This window comes from Mirounga angustirostris, unplaced genomic scaffold (assembly GCF_029215605.1).
Source record: "Mirounga angustirostris isolate CCGP_5_RB_7025 unplaced genomic scaffold, mMirAng1.0.hap1 SCAF_6, whole genome shotgun sequence".
NCBI classification, from domain to species: domain Eukaryota; kingdom Metazoa; phylum Chordata; class Mammalia; order Carnivora; family Phocidae; genus Mirounga; species Mirounga angustirostris.
This window is the reverse complement of record NW_026991714.1, coordinates 17,382,921-17,401,211: the sequence shown is the minus strand read 5'-3', so window position 1 is coordinate 17,401,211 and position 18,291 is coordinate 17,382,921.

Here is an 18,291-nt window from a genome sequence, read left to right as displayed (position 1 = left end):
TAGATGTGTATTCTTGATGTCCACATTTCTACCATATCAACGTCCATATGTGCTTTCATAAACAGTATATGCCATTTTCATAAATATTAAACCTTTACTTAAATCCTTTCATTGGCAGTTTTCCATTAAAAAATTATAAATATTCACTTACGGTTATTGACAGTTCATATTTCCTCTTCTGTGAATGGCCTTTTTTGTCCTTTGCCAACGTTTTTTTCCCTTTTTATATATTGATCTGTAGGAGGTCCTAATACAGTCTTGATAATGGCTAAAAGTTTGCTAAATGCTTAGAAAAAAATCCCATCCCAGCCTGGAGTTTGCTTTTATCTCTATTAGTCCTTTGCCCTACATAAGATGTCAAATTTTCTTTTGTTTGTGTTATTCCTGCTTTTCTTATCTTCTTTAACCTCATATAAAATTATTCTCTAACATTTCTAAAAATATTTTAAAGCTTTGCTTCTCATGGAAAGATCTCCAGGCCATCTAGAGTCTCTTTTTCCTGTATAGTGTAAGTAATGATCTATTTGCTCTTGCCATATGAAGGACCATTTGTCTTGAGTACTATTTTGTAGAGCATCCACACTTTTCTCATTAATTTACAGTGCTTTTTCAGTAATTTACCAGTTTCCTTTCCCATACATGTTTTTTCTATGTGTCCATAGATATAATGACTTAATATCATATGCAAGGATATTGCACCTTCTATGTTCAAAACTGATTCACCTATTTATGACTCTATGTATTTATATATTAATATTATTTTCTAATTCTATGAAAATACATGTAGAATTGGGTTTAAAAATATACTGATTGTTAGATACTAGTATTAAAAATAATGGCATTTTGGGGCACCTGGGTGGCTCAGTCATAAAGTGTCTGCCTTCGGTTCAGGTCATGATCCCGGGGTCCTGGGATCGAGCCCCGCATCAGGCTCCCTGCTCAGTCAGAAGCCTGCTTCTCCCTCTCTCACTCCCCATGCTTGTGTTCCCTCTCTCGCTGTGTTTCTCTCTGTCAAATAAATAAATAAAATCTTTAAAAAAAATAATGGCATTTTGATTTTGAGACTTCAAAATCCTTCATGGGACACCTGGGTGGCTCAGTCGGTTGAGCGTCTGCCTTCGGTTCAGGTCATGATCCCAGGGTCCTGGGATCGAGTCCTGCATTGGGTTCCCTGCTCCGCGGGGAGCCTGCTTCTCCCTCTGCCTCTGTCTCTCTCTCTGTCTCTCATGAATTAAAAAAAAAAAAAAAAAATCCTTCATATATTGTCATGTGTGTTTTTTAAAGATTTATTTATTATTTCTTTTTATTTATTTTGAGAGAGAGAGAGAAAGTGCATGTCAGTGGGGGGTGCAGAGAGAGAGGGAAAAAGATAATCTCAAGCAGACTCCCCACTGAGTGCAAAGCCCAATGGGGGGGTTCTATCTTATGACCCTGAGAACATGACCCAAGCCAAACCAAGAGTCGGACACTTAACCCACTGAGCCACCCGGGTGCCCCATGCCATGTGTTTTGTATTGATTTTATGTCCTTCAAAAAGTTATCTAAAATTATTCCTATGAGCATGTACATCTTTCATTAGTTATGGATTTTTTAATATAAATGTGCCTAAATATATATATATATATATGTATACATATGCATGTATACATATATATATACACACACATACATTCTTTTTCCTTATTGATTATTGCAGTAGTATATAAGTTAATTAACTTTTTGTATATTTATTTTGATCACAGCAGCATTTCTATATGACCTTCTAATAGTTTATACTTGTGAGGTTCAAGTGAGCTTTTCTGGCCACCTTTTTTCTAAATGGCCACACCAAAATTCCCTAGATCTCTTCTTTGAATTTTTTTCTCCATAGCACTAAACATGTTATAAAAAAATTATAAACTCTTCTTATTTTTTTATATATTTTGTTTCACACAAAAATATAATCTCCATAAGAGGAGAGCATTTTGGCAATTTTGCTATTACAGTCTCAGAAAAATACCAAGTTCACATTTGGAGCTCAAAATATATTTGTTAAATTTATATTCCAAAATCTGAAAACATGGTTTAGTTTTTGTCATCTTGTATCAAGGTTATTTTGTCAGACTAATATTACTATAAACATATTTTATCACTGAAAACATATGTAAAGCAGAGCTCCCTGAAATAACAGAAAATTCCAGGGTAAGAAATGATTCTGGAATAAAGATTTTTAACTCAAAATAAAACTTGAAGGATAATGGGAAGGAAAGTCCAATTTAAAAAATATAAAATATTAAAAAAAACATATTTTCTTTCTATTTCTATATACATATATATTGTTTTCTTAACCCTTTTCTTATGTTTTGTTAGATACTGACAATGTGGACATGGTCAATTTGGACATTAGTCCAGCAAAGTCTGATCTACCTTTAAATTTTGGAAACAAAATTATTGGTAATTAATCAAACATGTAACATAAATAGATATACAATCTAAAGTTTCATATCTTAACATCAAAAGGAACAGTTTTGTTTTTATGTGAATTGCAGAAATCTCTGAATCCTGAAGGAACATAGCTCTACCTGTACTGTACCTTTTTTTCATGAAATATCTTCAGAAAACATGTGGCTTCTTCTAAAAAGCATGCAATTCAGACAATGTAGATGAATTGCATATCTTCAATTCTATTGTTATAACCTAGTTCTTTTCAGAGAGGATTTTATGCCATTCATTGCCTTGGTATGTAGAAGCGTCTTTGGAACAATCCTTCTCCTTATCCTCCACTCCAAACACAACACAACACACACTCTCCAGGTGCACAATACTCTTTGGAAACAATAAGTTGGTGATGATCATAATCTTCAAGTGCAGTAGAGCTCATTATGAAAATAGATAACTAATATTATACAGAATCATTGAATTAATTCTTTTTTGTCTTTTTTCTTTTAATATAGCAAGCTTGCACTATTTACTCATTGCCTATATAAGGCAATGGGCAGAGAGAAATATCTTTCTTCAGGAGATTTCATAACAGGTATGGAAGAAATGGTTAATAAAATAAGTGTAAAAAAAGACTGTGAGCATCACAATACCTCCATGGGTGGCTATCCACTTTTTTGATTCATGAATGATACTTTAGAAACTAAGCCTGAGCTAGAGACTCATATGTGTAAGATAGCATATTGGCCTAGACATGACCACTCAGAATGTTAGGAAAAAGAAGAAAAAGATAGCACTGACAGAGGTTAGCTGAATAGGTAAATGGAGAGCACATACTAAGCAAAAGTGCAAAAGATGATTCTAGAGATTCTTTCACTCACTGTGTAAGAAATTCATCAGGCCGAGGCACCTTGACCTAACCCAGTATTGTTTTTCATTAGTAGGTGAGTAATTAAATAGTTTTGTGCCACATGATGGAATATGTTATGACTAAAACTCTTTCTCTCTGATACTTGTTAATGTCATACATTTATAACATAATCCCTTTATTTGTGGATGTCAGAGACAAACGTCCTGGGGCTCTGGTTCCAAATATACAATTTACTAGATCTGCAGTCCTTGAGAAAAATCACTTAATCTCTCTAAGCCTCTGTTATTCTTCTATAAACTAGGGATAATAATCCCTACAGTAAAGGATTATTGAACAGATTAAAGATAATGCATGTAAAGAGCACTTGGCATGCTGCCTGATCCACAGGAGGTAGCCAGTGATTAAATGCTGTTTTATTCTTGCCCTTATTATTATTTGACTCCCCACACAGTATGCTGGTGTGAATCTCCATCATTTCAGCAATAAGTGGCATATCTGAACTGACAGATGAATGCTCTGGAGTGTGTTATTCCTGTTTTTCTTATTCTGGAGAACAATTGATCTCTAGTATCTACCCTTATTTGAAGCTAGTCATTTCAGAACATATAATGATACACCCTAAATGAAATGACCTCCATGAATACTAATTTACATAATCAGAAAGAAACCATTGGGAATCTTAAAAATGTCCACCGAGTGCAAAACAATCACTGATACTCTCCTAAATTACAGCATTGAAATCAAAGACAGTTCTACAGGGTAAGCAGCGTGGCTTTCATTCAGTCAATCATTTTTTCTATAAAGTTGCAATTTTAAATATTTTATTTATTTATTTATTTGAGAGAGAGAGAGAGAGAGAGCATGAACAGGGGGAGGCACAGAGGGAGAGGGAGAAGCAGACTCCCCGCTGAGCAGGGGTCCTGGCGCAGGGCTCGATTCCAGGACCCTGAGATCATGACCTGAGCCGAAGACAGACACTTAACTGACTAAGCCATGCAGATGCCCCTATAAAGTTGTAATTTTAATGCTTAAATCTATATTTCAGTAATTTCACATATTTATTAAATTTGTCACTGCTAGGTAAATGAAGGCGGTCAAAGATGTTGGAGCATCACAAACAACAGTTCACTTAAGAGACCACCACTGGCCTTAAAGATAGAATCAAGACAGACGAAAGTCTTTCAGCATAAAATCATAGGAAACACAATTGCTAACATCAAATATTTAGCTTGCTCCAACATAGTGTCTTTTGAAAAGTCAGTTTAGTACAGTGATTAAGAATCATCTCTGAAGATTCAACCAGATTTTGAATGTCAAGTATGTTACTCATAAGGCATGTTAAATAAAAATCTCTAAGTCTCAATTTCCTTATCTGTGAAATAGAAACAATAAAACTTAGCTTAGTGATTAATGGGGAAACCTAAAACTAGTCTAGCCCTTGACATATAAAAATTATGTCATAAGGAGTTCCTGTTTTTAACCATTTTTAAAGATATTCTTTGCTGAGGCAAACTGGCATCCCTTTGTGGATTGCTTGTAAGGAATTCTGCCTGAAAACATTAAAGAAAGCGGAGGAATGGAGGATTTAATGGGAAAAAAAGTGTATCAAAATAAAGGAACAAAAAGAACTACTACTGATACCAATGCTATATTGAAGAGTTAAGTTAATAATTTCTACATTTTTCTACTATTTTTTTTTCAAAGATTTTATTTATTTATTTGACAGAGAGAGACACAGCGAGAGAGGGAACACAAGCAGGGGGAGTGGGAAAGGGAGAAGCAGGCTCCCCGCAGAGCAGGGAGCCCGATGTGGGACTCGATCCCAGGACCCTGGGATCATGACCTGAGCTGAAGGCAGTCGCTCAACCGACTGAGCCACCCAGGCGCCCCATTTTTCTACTATTTATGAGAAATATGCTAAGTCCACAGAGAAGCAATTTGTTTTTCTAAATAGATTACTCATTTAAATATATTGCATGTGATCATTTAAAGACAACACTATTAAAATGTCTAAATAACTCTTTCAATTGGCAAGTAGTTTAGGATTAGTTCTGTGGAAAAATGTGTATGTATAACATCAATCCTCTTCAAAATTTCTGAAACAGAACTTTTTCACTTATAATATTTAGGTGAAAATTAAAAAATATATATATCTTTCTTTTTTAAAAAAATACATTGATTTCATAGTTTTAATATTGAGCAGTTTCTCCTATGATCAAACTATTGTGTTAAAATTGTATTTGTTTTCAAATGACAATGAGTACTGTTAAATATTGATTTGTAAAAGAAGAAAGGAAAATTCTTAAACTACCAAAATTATACTTTTGAGCAGATAATTATATGGTTTAGCTATTCCATACTCATTACAAGGTTTAGCCCTGAAACCATGGTGAAATACATTTTTTTTTTTTTTGCTAGAATTTATAGTAATAATGAGAAGGACTCAAGGGAGAGAAAGTATAAGAATGAAACTTCCTGTGGATATTTTTTAGAGCTTTTATTAAAATTGGCACATTTCAAGGTAGGTTAACAATCACCTTCAAACATCTAAATTAATTTCCACATGTAATTAAAAGGAAGACTATGCACTGGACATAGATACTTATCTATTGCAGTCCAGTTCTGGTCTGTCCAACAGGGAAGTGAAGTACTGGACAAGAAATTCTAGGATTTGCATCTAATAGAAAATATACCTAAAGAACTATATTTTTTCCTAGCATACACTTAGTTATATGAATTCTATATATGTAAAATGTTCCTAAACAATTATAATAAGTATTTATTATTAATGGCCCCATTATTTTATTTCTGTCACTGCTGCTATATGGGATATTTATTGTGTTAGTAATAGCATTTTTCTATTATTTTAAGAAACATTGCTAGATCTACTCTAATCAATTAAATTATATTCTAATAGATGCCTCATCAAAATATGTAACATGGCAGCTTAAAATATAACACATTTGGAATAATGGTTTCTACTACATGGAAAATGTATTCAAAACCTCATGTAAGAAAACATCATTACAAAGAAATGAATTTCAAAAGGGCAAACTATACCTTTTCAGATGCATCATTTAAAAAATATTTTGTGTAAAGTACACAAATAACAGGAGACTGTTAACTGTGTTCACACGACTGGCTAACAGTGGACCTTGCCTGAATTTCTTTAGTGTATTTTGCTACATTTTAAGAGAGAACTAATTATATGCTGCTCAATAAGTATGACTTAATAATAGTCTATTTTTGTAAGTTCAAAATATTGTGGGCTTTTTTTTTTCACTCTATTTCACTTTGTACCTTTAAGGTTTTTTGTTTATTGGGTTATTTCACTTTATTTGTCCCTTTTTCCTAGTATATATGTGGCTGTATTTTTACTCCTTTGGGCTTGTTGCAATTTTGTGAGTTGTTAAGATTATTTTACATTTTCCTTCAAAGTGTTTTCTGAGTTTGTTTCTAAGTTTGAGTTTGTTGAGTTCGAGTTTGTTCTACACATTCCCATTATTGGTATTACATTTTTATGCTGGTTTTTGAATTTCTGATTCAGACTCTTTTTTTTCATATCTGTAATTTATTGAAAGAACAGTTAATAGAGAGTTGTGCTGACAGTTTCCTCTGATTTGGGGTTCTTTATTAGGGAGGAGTTAATTTAGTGAATTTTTTAATATTTGTAATCTGTACTGAATTTATTGTATAATGTTTTACCTTTTTTTGCTTTATGAATATTTTGTACTGGAGTTTTTAAAAAGTAATAGCAGATGATCATAGAAGTTGAAAGTGACAGCATCCATGTAGCTTAATATGTATCTTCATTGAAAGAAACGCTTTCAGTTCCTCATTCTAGTGCACTTTCTTTACAAGTTTTAATTTGTTTTGTTTAAGGTAGTTGTTCCTCAAAAGTAGAGAAAAAGAAAACATAACAAAGTTATGGACAAAAACCAGGAGCCAACTCATTTTTATCTGAGCACAACCACAAACCAAACCATTTTTTTTTTTTTTTACTCATTCATGATATAAGTTTCTAAGTATATTAAATAATTTTCTGGTATCATGAAAAGCATGTTGTGTATTGTATCAAAAGAATTATACACCATCACCAAGTGGGATTTATCCCAGGTATACAAGCCTAGTTCAGTACTTAAATATCAGTTAATGTAATTCATCATATCAACAGGTTAAAAAAGAAGAAAAAAATTACAGATTATTTCAATAAATGCAGAAAAATCATTTAACAAAATCTAATACTTCATTCATAATGGAACTCTCAGTAAACTAGGAATAAAGGAAAACTTCCTCAATTGAATAAAGAATATCTACAGAAAAAACCCATAGCTAACATCATACTTAATGGTGAGAAACTCAAAGTTTTTCTACTAAGATCAAGAACAGGGCAAGGATGTCCCCTCTCACCACTCCTTTCCAACATCATACTGGAAATCCTAGCTAATGCATTAAGATAAGACAAAGAAATTTAAAAAAAAAAGTGTATATACAGATTGAAGGGAAGATACAAAAGTATCTTTATTCATAGATGACATGATTATCTGCAAAAAATACAAAAGAATAGACAAAAAAATGGAGAAATAAATGATTATAACAAGGTTGCAAGATACCAGGTTAATATATAAGAGTTAATGCTTCTGAATATACCAGTTTTGAACAACAAATGGAATTTGTAAATAAAAACACAATACTATTTACATTAGCACGCACAAAAATTAAATATTTAAAAATAAATCTACAAAATATATATATAATATCTATATGAGGAAAATGCTAACTAACAAAGAAGGACTAAACAAATAGAGATAATCCATGTTCAGGGACAGAAAGATTCACTATTGTCCAGATGTTAGTTCTTCCCAGCTTGATCTATAGATTCAATACAATCCAAATCAAAATCCTAGCAAGTTACATGGTGGATATCAACAAACTAATTCTAAAGATTATAGAGAGAGGAAAAAAACACAGGATAGCCAACATAATATTAAAAGAAAATAACAAAGTTGGAGGACTGACAGTACCTGATGTCAGAATTTACTACAAAATTTCTGTGTTGGGATAAGAACAAATAAATATATCAATAGAACATAATAGAGAGCACAGATATGGACCCATATAAATATAGTCAAGTGATTTTAGACAAAGGAGCAAAGGCAATAGAATGGATAAAAAAAGATAGTCTCTTCCACAAATAGTGATGGAACAACTGGACATCTACAAGCAAAAAAACCCAAAAAACGAGACACAGCCATCTTATGCCCTTTACAAAAATTAACTCAAAATGGATGCAGACCTAGATGTAAAGTGCAAATATATATAACTCCTAGAAGATAATAAGGAAAAATCTAGATAACTATTGAAGCAGAAGAGTGAGGTTGTTGTCTCACAGAGTTGAAGAATGAATCCCGTGGACAAAGGAAAGTGAGCAAAGTCCCATCCTTTCCCTATTCACTATGACCCTGGTTTAGGTGATGATTCTGTGGATACAACACTAAAGGCACAAGCCATGAAAAAAGAATTGATAAGCTGAACTCCATCACAATTAACCATTTCTTCTCTGTAAATGACACAGTCAAGAGAATAAGAAGACAAGCCACTGGTGGAGAGAAAATATTTGCCAAAGACATACCTGATAAAATATATATAGCAGCTTTATTCACAACTGCCAAAATATGGAAGCAACCAAGATTGCCTTCAGTAAGTGAATGGATAAATAAATGTGATGCTTCTAGACAATAGAATATTATTCAGTGCTAAAAGGAAATAAGCTTTCAAGCCATAAAAACAAACAAACAAATAACAACAACCAAAATCAAAACAAAACAAAAACATGGAAGAAAACTGAAATGCTTATTATTAAGTGAAAGAAGCCAGTACGAAAAGGCTATGTTCCCTATGATTCCAACTCTAGGACATTTTAAAAAAGGCAAAACTATGGATACAATGAAAAGATCAGTGGCTGCCAGAGATTGTGAGAGCAAAGGTAAGGGACAAATAGGCAGAATACAGAAGATTTTTATTTTTATTTTATTTTTATTTTTTTTTAAGATTTTATTTATTTATTCATAAGAGACAGAGCGAGAGAGGCAGAGGGAGAAGCAGGCTCCCTGTTAAGCAGGGAGCCCGATGCGGGACTCGGTCCCAGGACCCTGGGATCATGACCTGAGCCAAAGGCAGACACTTAACCATCTGAGCCACCCAGGAACCCCAGAAGATTTTTAGAGAAGTGAAACTATTCTGTGTGATATTATAATGAGGGACACATATCATTATACATTTGCCCAAATCCATAGAATGTGCACACCAAGGGTGATCCCTAATGCAAACTATCAACTCTGGGTGATAATGTGTCAATGTAGGTTCATTAGTTATAACAAATGTACCATTCTGGTGGGGACTGTTGATTATGTGGGAGACTATGCACGTGTGGGCAGGGGGTATATGGAAAATCTTTGTGTATTCCTCTCAATTTTGCTGAACCTAAAAAAAAAAAAAAAAAAAAGGAGCAAAAAAGAGAGAGACAAAGAGACAAATACCTACAAATACCAGGGTGGAGGGAGAAGTTCATAAAACATGTGACCACCAATGTTTGTAAAAAGAGTCTCAACTTCAAAAAAATATAAACTTTGGTTTTGGTTATCTTTTTCTTCCTTTTTCTGAAAAAGTACCTGAATTGTTTTACATTACTTAATCTTTCACAGAATAACAACAATGGTGGCAAAAACAACAAGAGCAGTAGTATAATAAAAAGAAACAGTAACAATTACTAAACACTTTATATAAAGGGCCATCTCTTAAGTACCATACACTTTTTTTTTTTAAGATTTTATTTATTTATTTGACAGTGAGAGAGAAAAGAGAGAGAGAAAGAGCACACAAGCAGGGGGAGTGGGAGAGGGAGAAGCAGGCTTCCTGCCAAGCAGGGAGCCCCATGAGGGGCTCAGTCCCAGGACCCCAGGATCATGACCTGAGCCGAAGGCAGACACTTAACCGACTGAGCCACCCAGGCGCCCCTACCATACACATTTTCTTTTTAAGATTTTATTTATTTGAGACAGAAAGAGAGAGAGAGAGAGAGCACAAGCAGGGGGAGGGGCAGAGGAAGAGGGAGAGGGAGAGAGAATCCCAAGCAGACTCCCCCACTAAGCAGGGAGCCCAACGCAGGGCTGGATACCAGGACCCTGAGATCATGACCTGAGCTTAAGGCAGACACTTACCTGACTGAGCCACCCAGGTGTCCCACTACCATACACATTTTTTTAAAACAATTAAAACTTCCCAGTAAATTCTATGGGTTTAATTATATTACCATCTCCAACTACAGATGAGAAAACAGAAACTAACAGATTTAACCCTTTCCAAGTTGTGACAGCTAACATGTGGTAGAGGTTAAATCACTCCACTTGTGTCTACATTTCCTCTTCTCTAAAATGGAAGTATTATAATACATACATGAAGGGGATGATTGCAAGGATTGCCTGAGGTGATATCTGTGAAAACATTTATTACATAAACTGTGCGTTAGGTTTATTTATATATTCTGTCTCTGCATCTTTTAATGTCAAGTATTCAGGGACATCATTACAAACTTGGGTTATTGAACTTGGTTTTAGCATAGTTTTATCATCAGAACCTGATGAGCTGTTGGCTGGTTCCCCCTAGAGTAGATGGTCTGAGGATTTAGCCATTTTCTAGTGCTTTGCTTGTTTCTTTGTTTATTAAAAATTCTTTCAGAGCTATTTGCCTATGATGTACATAGTTTTATGTATATTATCTGATAGATCCTGTACAAAAATTATTGTACCTCTACCCTAAGGTGCTGAATTGAGACTTCTGTGCGTAGTTAATATATCTACTGACAAAATCCCTGCTGGCTATTGGATTATAAAGTAATTGTGATTCTTGCTAGAAAAGGCTCTGGGCCAATAGATATGTCCAAAAAGTCAACTAGATGAATTTTAGAATAGAAATTTTGATGAATCTATTTTGTGTACAGAGCTCTTTTTCCCTGTATTTGTGGATCTGAAATGTTGTACTTGTAAATATTGTTAATTAAATGGAATCAGAAAGGAATAAAGTCATGTTAAATGTGCTGTAAGACAATGATGAATGGTAACTAAAACGGGTCTTAAATATGAATTTCCTCTCTTTACTCGGATTAATTTCAAATCCTTATCATGTGGAGATGGTTTGCATATACAAAAGAAAACAAGAAATTATAGTACCATCTGAGAAATTGGAAATTCTAATTTCAGGCATCTTAATGTGTTACATAGAAAGTTCTAATTTTGTGTGTTAATGTGATAGTTGCTGTTGTATTTTGCCAGAATATTTTATTAGTTGGTATAAATGGATAACTTATGTATATCAGTGCAGGGGCTATGGTTGGCTGCCCCAAAATGTGCCACTTTGGCTTAAAGATTATTTGGAGTTAAAAGTAATAAAAAGCCAGCAGATGCAGGAAAGGATCTCTGCCTCCCACTCAAGTGCCTAAATTTACATTGGAAAGAAGAGCCTGCAACAGGAAGAGAAGTATATCACCCTTTACTTAAGGAATTTATCTGCATAATAGAGCAACCTTGTTTTCCCCAAACATCTCTTTTCACCTTCTTGCTAATGAGTTTTCTCCCCTTTGTATCCTCAGGTGCCCAACCCTATCTTTAGCTCAAGTAAGCTTCAAGTTGCCTCATTGTCTTTGGAATTTCTTATCTGTCTGGATTCCCCATACCTACACCCATTAAATTTTACTTTTCTTCTGTTGATCTGTCTCATGTCAATTTGATTCGAAGTCCAGCTAGAAGGTCCATAGGGCAGAGGAAGATCTTCCTCCCCAACATCAGGAAGCAAAAATTTTAATTTACAAGACAAAACATCTTAGAGGAATTTTTTGAACTTTATTTTTTAACTGATAATATTCCTTTCCCTCCCCAAATCTTAATAAAACCCTATGAAAAATCCTCATGAAGACAATAAAGATACTCTGTCAAGACAAGATTTGGGTATAATCTAAATCATTCTGTTTATGATTATTTAAAAGATGGGTTAAATCAAATTACAACAAACCCTTTAGAACAAAGTAAATAAAGATTATAAAGCAGAATTCAAATTTAAGGCATAACACTAAACAACGATGGGTTTTAATTACTTGGAAGAACATTATAAGTTGTGTAAATGTACTCCTTCAAGTATATTAAACTACAGAGAAATATTTTTCTAAAGATGTAAAAATGTTATATGGCTCAGTAAAATCACTTATTAGTCAACAATAAATCTCACATTAGTTTTTGACTCACCAAAAATGGTTTTAGGGAACTGTTCTTTGCTGTGATGCCTTTGGATTTGTGGTGGAAAACACAGAAAACACAGGCATGTGGGATATTGTTTTATTTTATTAATATAAATTAAATGAGTAAGTTTGTTGCCTATTTTTTCATTACACAATACTCCTTATAACACAATACTTTCATAGCTCAAGGTCAGGAAAATTTTTTTCTTCAGATGAATGGCTGGACTTCCCTCTATTAGAGAAATAAGTGAATCCTGATTTATAAATATGTGGGATTCAAAGGAAAATTCTGTACTCTTATGTTGACTTTTCTGGGAGACAATTCTCTATGTGTCAATAGATGTTTTGTGACAGGTTTTTTTTTTTTAACTATCTTTTAAAATATTCATGTGGGAAAGAGGCAGAAGAAAAATCATGAAATTTTCCTACTGTAGAGCAAAGAGCGTAGAAAAAGAGAGTATCCCCTCTTGCTCAAAGGACAGATTTTTTTTTTTTTTTCTTGACCAGAGTAATAAAAAGAATGACTTTCTCCAGAGCAAAGGTTGTATAGGTTTTCTAGCAGACTCTACAAGATAGGGTTTTCGAAGCTCAGGATTCCTCACCTAAGACATAATCCACTACTGGGAAAACAAACTCCTGGACCACGACTCATCCATCAGCCTCCTGGAAATTTGGGGACAAAGGCAACTGATGTGAGCATGAAGTTCTCATTGTGTGGAGTAACAGAGTCCTTTGTCCCTCAATCAGGAGTCTTGTGCATTCCACCAGTGTTGATGAAACTGTGACAGGTAAAGAAATCTCACAATTTTCACAACCTGTGACACACTCTCCTTTTTAAGAACTTGTTTTTGGTCTTAACTACATTTTTTAAAAAAATTGTTTTACATCCTAAGTCTCTTTTGGAAGTAGGTCGCTTATGCCTATTTTTATCTGTAATATCATATCTAAAAATCCTCACAGTTTATCTGAATCTCATGGCTTATTATCCCATGAACTTTAAATTCCTGCACCTTAGGGGAATAACAAGGAAACAAACAAACAAACAAAAACCCCACGTGGCCTGTGGCCTGTTCTCGTCTCTCAACTCTGCAAATATAATGTGATACCGTAAGCTAAAGAGGCAGTATAACAATCTTTAAATTAAAAGACTCAGAAGCAAGAAATTCGGGGCTCAAATCCCAGATTTGCAACTTGTTTTATTTAGGGAAATTAACTTATTTTCACTGTACATCAATGTAATTATCAGTAATTAAACAATAATAAATCTCATTATTCTTTGTATCAATAATGTGGGAAACAAAGGCAGAATAATTATCACACTTCCTTACTACTTACAGACCATTGACAAGTCCTAGAAACAGGCAGAGTGACGTTTCCCTAGGGATTCAACCGCCTGGATGTTGACACTTTGCTAAGGGCAAAAGGCAATCTTAGCTTGACCCCCAGGGTCCTGTGAGTCTACTTTAACATATAAAAATTCCTTTGAAAACTTCCTTTAATCTCTACCCACCACCCCCCTGCCAAGATACATGTTGGCGATCATCCCCCCATGATTCATTACTATATTTTACTCAAAAGGTTACTTTATTTACTCTGCGTATTTTAAAATGTGTATTGAAAATAAATCACAGTACAAAAGAATGTGAACAGTGTACATGTAGACTCTAAAGCTATGCTGTTCAATTTAGTAGTCAGTAGGCAAATGTTGTCTAAATGTGAATTAATTGATGGTATATGTAATTAGAAAGTCAGTTCCTGGTAGTTAGTCACTACTAGCTAATGGTTACTGCATAGGACAACCCAGAATATGAACATTACAGTCATCAAAGAAATCTCTACTACAAAACATTGATCTAAACCATACAGTTTTAATTTTATTTTTTATTTTTTTTTTAAGATTTTATTTATTTATTTGAGACAGAGAGAATGAGAGACAGAGAGCATGAGAGGGGGAGGGTCAGAGGGAGAAGCAGACTCCCTGCCGAGCAGGGAGCCTGATGCGGGACTCGATCCCGGGACTCCAGGATCATGACCTGAGCCGAAGGCAGTCGCTCAACCAACTGAGCCACCCAGGCGCCCTACAGTTTTAATTTTAGATTGTTTTTCTTCTACCACAATATTAATGGCAAGACAATAATAAATTATTGAAATATTAATGGATATTTTAATACTTACCACGTGACAGTCACTGTTCCACATGAGAACTTGATGTGTTAGTTTATAGGGTCATGATAATACAAAGAAGTGGGTATTGATGAAGTAGGAGATGGAGATTATTGTCTCACAGAGTTGAAGAATGAATCCCGCGGACAAAGGAGAGTGAGTAAAACCATAGAGTTTTATTAAGCAAGGATAAGAAAAAACTCTCAGGAGTGAGAGGGGTCCCAACAGGGTTGCCAGCCTGGGCTTCCACTGACAGTCTTTTATTTAGAACTGACCAGGGAGCTTATGGCCCTAACATTCTTGTGACATCTTAGTTTGAGTAGGGACTATTGATAATATCTTTAATGGTTTACTTCTTCTTTGGGGTCTGGTTATTCTTTGTTGGTCACAATGTGACTGTCATAAAAAGACCCACTTCTGATGCCCAGGGCAGGGGTGGTCTGGTTTGTTCCCTTATCTCTGATTTCATTATGCCTCAGCATTTTTGGGATTTCTCTGAACCTGATCACGTAGTCCCCTACCTATCTCTCTCTAACTAGCCCTGCACTTCCTTTACTCAGTGAGACCCCTTGGATGTAAATCTGTGGGTCATATACTTGGAGGATGATTGCCAACATGTATCTTGGGGGTGCAGGTAGAGATAAAGAAAGGAAGTTTTCAAAGGAATTTTTATGTTAAAGTAGACTCACAGGATCCTGGGGGTCAGGCTAAGATTTCCTTTTGCCCTTAGCAAAGTGTCAACATCCAAGCCATTGAGTCCCTAGGGGAATGTCACTCTGCCTGTTTCTAGGACTTGTCAATGGTCTATAAGTAGTAAGGAAATGTAATAATTCTTCTTCTGACTTTGTTTCCCACATCAATAAGATGTTAAAAAGTGATGTACTATGCGCTGGGTTAGAAATTCCATATATTGTTTTCTATACTCTTCTGTAATTTTGTAACTTTTAAAATAAATTGTTACTCTACACTCTTCAATGTTTGAAGGTATTTGACATAATTCATATACCTGCTAAAATAAAAATCTGTACTTCTGTTTTTCCTTTACAGTAGCCTTGAGGGGAAAGGGTTAAAATATGAAGAGGAAGAATTTGCATGGTTATTAGGTAGAATACAACTATGAGTCTTTGAATAAATAAGGAGAGCCATTAAGCTCCTTTTCTGGGACTAGAGATTTTTGCTATAGGTCAAGGATTGGTGGTGGTGTGATGATGTACTTTTCATTTTTTTTCTTAAGAATTGTTGGGGGAAGCAAGAAGATGAAAAAATGGGGCAAAATAAGTTGAGAGGAAGTTGACAACCTGAGGCACGAAAACATCTGGAGTCAAATTTTAGAAAGATGAATGTTTCATATCAGTCGTAAGTTAAATGTTTTATTGAATAGCCATATATAACGGCCCATCACTGTTACTTTTGAACTTTTAGTGAAAATCCACTCTGCCTACAATGTATAAATGTTGGGAGGGGGGCTTAGGCACAGACTTACTGAACTCATTAAAATACTGTTATAAAAGCAAAATAAAAACTGATCAACTATAATGAAATAAATAAATTCATTTGGTGATTTAGTTGTTTGGTCAAATGTTTTAATAACAATGAGATTTGGCAAATTCATCCTCAGTAAATTGAGAGTTTTCAGTTAAAAATGGACATGGACAGAATTCCAGTGGCTGATTTTCTAGAGAAAAAAAACATCTGGGATGTAAGATTTTTACCAAAGAGAGACATAACGCCTTTATTCTTAATATACCTATCTCCTCTATTCAACATGAATATACTGCTATGTATTCAAGATGTAGATTAGAATGACGGTTTGAATAGTAATGTATAATTTGATGGTAAGGAAACTAACAAAAATGAATGGTGGTATAATCCAAAAGGACCAGGGAAGGGGTACTTACAATTAGAGAAAATAATTTACCATAGAATAGAAAATACTTAACGAAAGTAGTTATATATGTGTGTCAAAAGTTATTTATTTCTTCTTTTTTATTCTTATTTATAAAATATTCTATAATATGGTATTATTCTGTTTTTGCTTTTAAAAGGCATCTTGTTAAGTGATAAAGACCATGAAATAAATGCAAATAGAGTGTCATGTGTAATCAAAAGTGACAGATAGCTTTCTGTTGAGTTATTCATGGAAGTCCAGGTGTAATTAGTAGCTTTTGAGCTGGAAGTAAAGGTAGTGTTTCGGCACGAAGAATTCAGAGGAAAGATCAGGGATTGCAGAAAAATAAAATGAGACTAAGAACTTGAAATTACAGATTATTATACAGAATATTTATCCATACCCAGATAGAATTAGTCTTTTCCTCCCTTTACTTTGACGATTTGAATTAATAAGCAGGGACACGATAAAATATTTAAACAAAAAACGCAAACAAAATAAAACCCACTTTTAATCAAGAGTGAATTGTTATATCTGAGAATATACAATTTTCTGCTTGAATTAAGCACCTCAATGGGAAAGTCTTCTGTATGAGTGCTGCACAACGCAAAGGACTTTAGAGTTGCAATTTTCTTGTAAAATGTTGGACATGGAAATAAGCCATATCCACAGATCTCACTTAATTATGCTAAATAAGCTTTAATTAGTAATACTTTGGGGCAATGTTTACGAACACTTAGAAATTCAATGGTATAATTACATATGTTGCTCTGTGATTGTTTAGGAAACAAATGATACAATGGCAGAATAATTTTCATGAGAAATGCTCCTCAAATGGCAAGGCTGTTCAGAAAAACTTACACATATTTTCCTTTATGAATATAATAAAAATTAGCAGAAATATGGAAAATTTTCAGTACTGATATATGGTGAGTTTGCTTAAAATACTAAAAGCCCATACATGTAATTTATGAATAGTATTCAAAAGAATTATTCCAAGCAAGAAAACACATTTGCAAAACTTTCCAACATTAACAAGAATGCATGTAGAGTATATAAATATGCATAATTTTTTATTGCAAAAAATATATGAAAAGGGAATGAAAGGTAGATAAGAAAAAGATGTTTCAGTGAATAAACAATAAATAGGTCAGTTTGGAATGTTGTTCCATCATGTTATCTACACATATTTTTTAAACAATAACACAGCACTTCTGATTAGCAGTTAAGACTGAGCAGAGTAATTGTTCTTCTTCCCCTTTCAAACGCTGGTAAAATTAATGTAACGGGCATTGTTAAGTTTGAAATCTCACAGAGACCAAGAAAGGGGGAGAGAGTGTGACAGAATCAAAATTTTCAAATCATAAAGGCAGATGGATATATGGTAATTGCAAATAGCAAATCCAAAGTACTGCAAACAGAATGATTTTTGGAAGAGTTGGAAATATTAACAGCTAGAGAATGGATAATATCAGGTGTTTCTGAAATGATATCGATGTGGGGCTAGAAACAGAAGTGGTTAAAAGTCCGTTTTAATAACAGTTAGATCTCAAGGCCTCATAGTCCCTCCTACATATGACAGAAGTTTGGAGGTACAATTTCTGGGGAGGGGTAAGCACCTATATGTGTGTATATAATACACACACACACACATATATGTAT